The following is a 6,000-nucleotide window of genomic DNA, read 5'->3' on the forward strand; positions in this document are numbered from 1 at the left end:
TGAAAATTTGATTACAAAACTCTGTTGAATTGAAATTGCAGGTCAATTGGATTAAAATTAATGATTTTGTGATGCTGACCTTTAACCTTTTGACAAAATTATTAATTTGCATTCTATATTATAATAAAGCTTTGAAATTTTGATGACAATAGCTCCAATGATAAGGATTTACGGCCTAGACACACACATGTGATTTACAAAACCCAGTCTCCTGCTGTGCAGGGTCGGGATAAAAATATAATTGTTCAAGAGCATCAATTCGCCATGTGTGGCGAACATATTGGACGGCATTGCTCTCGAGAGAATGTGGTATTATTACTTCAGCCACCAAAGGTGGATGGAGGTTATGTTTTCACTCCTGTCTGTCTGTCTCAAAAAGTTGTGGACGGATTCGGTCGAAATTTGGCAGAGATGTACCATATGCGACAAGGACGAAATGATTCGATTTTGGTGAGGATCCGGATTCGGATCCGGATACTAGAATTTTTTAAGTGATTCTTCATTGGGATATAGGGACAAAAACTATACATAGCAGGATATCTCAAAAAGTTAAGGATGGATTTAGACGAAACTTGGTGGACATGTTGTGTGTGTGACAATGACGATTCGATTCAATTTTGGTGAAGATATCAAAATGGATTCGGATATGAAAATTGTTTAATTTTTAAGTGATTCTTCCCCATTGAGAGATCGGGACAAAAACGATACATAGCAGGATATCTCAAAAGGTTATGGACGGATTTGGACGAAACGTGGTGGACAGGTTGTGTGTGTGTGACAAGGAAGAATCGATTCGATTTTGGTGAAGATCTGGATCTGGATCCAGCTGGTAGAAAATTTTAAGTGATTCTTCACCATTGAGTGATATGGCTAACCAGGCGGCGGTATGCTCTCTACTGAGGGCTGTTCTAGTTTTTGTATAGAGTCGAGGCCCGTAAAAGAGCTATAACTGAACTGCCCAAAACGCAACAGAACAAAAGAAACAGAGGGGGGACGGGCCAATAGAAGAGTTAAAGGACAAAATTAAAGGAGACTTCGACAAGTAAAGGGTTTGGGGACAAGAAAGGAGGGATACAGAAGGAAAAACTTGGATATAGGTGGGCTTGAGGGTGAGCAGTGTTAATAGGTTTAGAAAAGATTTGGATTGGGGGTGATCTCACGTAGCGGATGGAATAATGAGGTTGAAGAGAATGAGGAGATGAGCAGTGATCCTGGATGTTGGGAGTTTCACCAGAAGTGAGCTGATGGTGGGCCGTGTGTGCCCTGAAGAGACAAGGAGGGTCCAAGCCTGCAAATAGCCAAGGGTGTAACACCAGGTGAACTGTCCAATGGGTGGAACTCGCACAGACAGATGCACGTCTCCTTTTATAGTACTAGTAGGCCCATCATCATACGCCATTTGTGTCTGTCTGATGAATTTTTGATGCCAATACATTCTGTCGTTACTTATCCAATCTCAACCAAACTTGACAGGATGACCAAGGGTTACACAATGAAGGTTGTACCGCATTCATTTGCCCCCCTCCCTAAGGTGGTTTTCTTTCCCCGAGCGAGTTTGCCCGCTATTGCCGTCAATGGGGTTGCACGTTGAGTTGTATATAAATGTTATATTAGCGTTATCATGGCGTTTTTCCAAAGACGCTTTTAAGAACAAAATTAATGATAATCGCATCATGCCCTAGTATTGTTAATGTTATTACAAAACAATATTAATACTAATAATGTCCCACTTCCCCAAGGCGTTTTTCCTGCAGTGATAACGTGTATAAATAGCTTATCTCACAATAATTCACCAAATGTCCGTCCGTCTGTTCGAAGGTACCGCAAAAACGGCTGAACCGATCGCAACGATATTTTGGGTGCTTATTCCTGGGACCCCTGGGAGTAAAATAGGCCATATTGTTTTTCCAAGTTTTTCAACTTTTCCAATTTTCCAGTTTTTCCAAACACGATGGAATAATATTTACCGATATGAACAGTGATGTGGCTTTTGTTGAAATTCTACGTACCAGGAGTGAGTGGATCGACTCCTGACGAACTCTTCCTATAGAAATGTGCGGCTCCGAAGTAACACGGCAGCGTGTGCAAAGCGACTGAGAAACAGGTGTAGCGGCCGCTTCCGTGTTACAGATTTGACGCGCACTCTTCACACATAAACGTGCGACTGAGAAAGACGTGTAGTGGCCGTCTCCGTGTTACAGATTTGGCGCGCACTCTTTACACATAAACATGCGACTGAGAAAGACGTGTAGCGGCCGCTTCCATTTTGCAGAATTCAATTTTTTTTTTCAAAATGGGTGCCATGTACTGTTTAGATTTTGATGATTTGCATGTGATATGATTCAACGGATGTTTATATGAATCGTTTAAAATAAAAAAAGCCTTCTGATATTTTGCCTTTTCATTTGGGCCTCCCAATTGAAGCCCCGCCCATAGGGCAGGTACCGTTGCTAGTAGTTATAATGGCGTTTCCGTGGGAGCAACGGCTACTACAGGAAGTTAAGATATTACACACCACAAACACGTATGCTTAACTTTTTAAACAGTCGCTAATGCTGTTTATAACATTAAGTGAAGAAATTTGGACTAATCCCGACATGCGTGAGGTAAGTTTTAATTACAGAACTGAGCGGAGATCTACTGTACTCCAGGTACCCCATAAGTGTTGGGTTAATAACATGACTCTTCCTGGCGCTGACGTGGCATTTTTCATGGCGAACTTTTGAAACTCGATCCTTCTGTTTAACAAGAAACTGAAAGGGAGGAAGCCCGGGGTGTGCTCATTTACCAAGCAGCTCGCTAGCGCTTGCCAAGCCAACCGTTCCTTAACAGTTTTGAATGGAATGCTTTCTCGAATGCTTAAACCACTTGGCGATCTCTCCACAAGAAACTTGGTAAATGAACATACACCCAATGTTCTTGAGACCAGACCATAGATCGTCCGTAATCTATGTACCCCAAAGAGGAATGACCCTTTCTGCCCCTCCCGTGGTCTTCGGGTGTACTAGTTGGACAAATTTCTCATTGCTCTGCACAGCCTTGTAGCATACCTGCCTGCTGTACTGTTTGAACATTAGCTTGCCTTTCACCAAGGCTGTACACCGCTCCTTTCCTATTCCATCTTCAGGCGCTGCATGACGTCATCGTCGGGCCTGGCGATGAAGGGGGCCTGGCGATGAAGCACGCTGAAAGGGAGTACTCAGTTTTCACTCTTTGTTTTCTTTCTTGGTTGATTTCATTTGCAAAATCTAAGATTCTTCCAGTATATTGGTTGGTCCTGTGCATTATTACTTGCCGGAATAGATTCCGGCAAGAATGTTTGTTGGTTGGTTTGTCTGTCTGTCTGTTTGTCTGCCTGTTTGTGCGCAGTACTATGTCTACATCGTTGCACATAGCATCGCCATACCTTACACACATATTTGCCTTGCCCTGGAATAGACTGTGCCCAATTTTTAACTTTCTAGGCCCAAGGTCAAGCTCAAGGTCACCCAAAACGTGAAAATCGTTAGATTTTAAACTTACAGCCGCCATGTTGGTGCTCGCCGTCACTGCGATGCGAAGCGAAACACGCCTCAGAGCTGTCACATTCACAATCGCTGTCATATGTGCTCCCGATACGTGTTTCCTTCATTGTAAAAACTACCAAGTCAACAGTTAAAAGGATTTTGAGCCGATCGGTGTTACAGCCTTGGCAAGATTGATGGAGACAGCGACCTGTTAGCTTATACACCACCCAAATAGCTATGCTGGCTATGCTGCGAGTTATACACCGCCGGCAAGAGTATACATGTATAGATTTCAAGAGTATACATGTATAGATATAGATTTCCTGCCATTTTGATCCAAAATGGCCGATGATCCAAAATGGCCGATTAAAAAAAAAGTACATTCCGGCAAGTCCGCGGTCTCTGACCGATTTTTCATTCTGTCTGTCTGTTTGTTTGTCAATCATCGCCTACAGGTCACAATTTTAAACTGATCTTCACGAAATCTCACCAGATGGTAGAGTAGGTCAATAGGAAGAAGCCTATTGATTTTGAGGTTAAAGGTCATCTTGAGGTCGAATTTCTAAAATTGTCATTTTTCATCTTTGATTTGAAAATTGAACAGCATTTGCATATTGAGTCACTAAAGTGGAAAACCAACTACTTTTGAAGTCAAAAGGTCAAAGGTCAACTCGAGGTCAAACTTCTGATATCAATTTTCATCTGAAAAATCATCAATTTTCATCTGATTGACCTGAGCTTTGATTAAGATCGTCAATTTTAATCTTGATGAAATAGACAATTTTATGTATCCATGGCAACGTTTTATTTTGGGGAGGGGTGGATTTTGCAAGTATCGTGTTCTGCATGACTCTTCTTTATTTTTTGAGTAATCCATTAATAGACGAATTACTTAATTATTATCGATTTATTAAGTACTTATTTATTTTCTTTCTCATCTGGGCGATATCTGAGGCACCTTTTGAGTGAGGAAGCTGATATTTGGCCATGACAGTGACCAGGTGATTTGGCTGTAAATGGTATTTTTCATTTATTGATTAATCAATTAATCAAATAATTATTTAATTATTCGATTATTTAATTAATTTTCAAAAAGTTACATATTTGGATGAAACAGTGGTTGTTTCGGTATGCTCTTAACCAATTGATTAGGCAATTCATTATTTTACGATTATTATTTATTTATTTTCATTATTAATCACTTATTTATTTCCTTTCTCATCTGGGCAATAACTCAGGCACCTTTTGAGCTAGGAAGCTGATATTTGGACATGACAATGACCAAGTGATTTGACTGCAAAGGGTATTTTTTTTTTATTGATTAACCTATTAATCGATTAATTATTTATTGATTAATCAGTTTATCGATTAATGATTTCATTTCTCCGATGAATTATTCAGTTAATTTTCAAAAGGTTACAGATTTGGATTGAAACATTGTTGGTTTAAGGTATGCTATTTGCCAATTGATAAAGAAATTAATTATTTTATGATTATTATTTATTTATTTTAATTAAGCAATTAACCAATTCTGTCTCCATGTGCTGCACGGCGGCATACCCTGAAGACCCCAAAGACCCCGAAGACCCAAAACACCCCAAAGACCCAAAACACCCCGAAGACCCAAAACACCTCAAAGACCCAAAACACCCCGAAGACCCAAAACACCCCCAAAGACCCAAAACACCCTTAAGACCCAAATGACCCTTAAAGACCCCAAAGACCCTTAAATACCCCAAATAACCAAAACACCCCAAAGACTCTTAAAGACACAGAAGAAACAAAAGACCCTTAAGACCCAAATGCCTCTGAAGACACAAAACACCTCAAATACCCAAAATACCCTTAAAGGCCCAGAGGATCCAAAAGACCCTGAAGACCCAAATGGCCCTGAAGACCCAAAACCCCCTGAAGACCCAAAACACCCCGAAAACCCAAAACACCCCGAAGACTCAAAACACCCGGAAGACCCAAAACACCCGGAAGACCCAAAACACCCTGAAGACCCAAAACACCCCGAAGACACAAACCACCCCAAAGACCCAAAACACCCTGAAGGCCCAAAACACCCCGAAGACCCAAAACACCCTGAAGACCCAAAACACCCTGAAGACCCAAAACACCCTGAAGACCCAAAACACCCTGAAGACCCAAAACACCCTGAAGACCAAAAACACCCTGAAGACCAAAAACACCCTGAAGACGCAAAACACCAAGAAGACCAAAAAGACCCAAAACACCCCAAAGACCCAAAACACCCCGAAGACCCAAAACACCCTGAAGACCCCGAAGACCCAAAACACCCCAAAGACCCAAAACACCAAGAAGACCCAAAGGACCCCGAAGACCCAAATGGCCCCAAAGACCCCAAAGACCCAAAAACACCCCGAAGACCTTGAAGACCCCAAAAAACCATGAAGACCCAAAATACCCCAAAGACCCAAAACACCCTGAAGCCCCCAAACACACAGAAGACCACAAAGACCCTTAAAGA

The sequence above is a fragment of the Myxine glutinosa genome, chromosome 1, assembly GCF_964187855.1.
Source record: "Myxine glutinosa chromosome 1, kmMyxGlut1.1, whole genome shotgun sequence".
Taxonomy (NCBI): Eukaryota; Metazoa; Chordata; class Myxini; order Myxiniformes; family Myxinidae; genus Myxine; species Myxine glutinosa.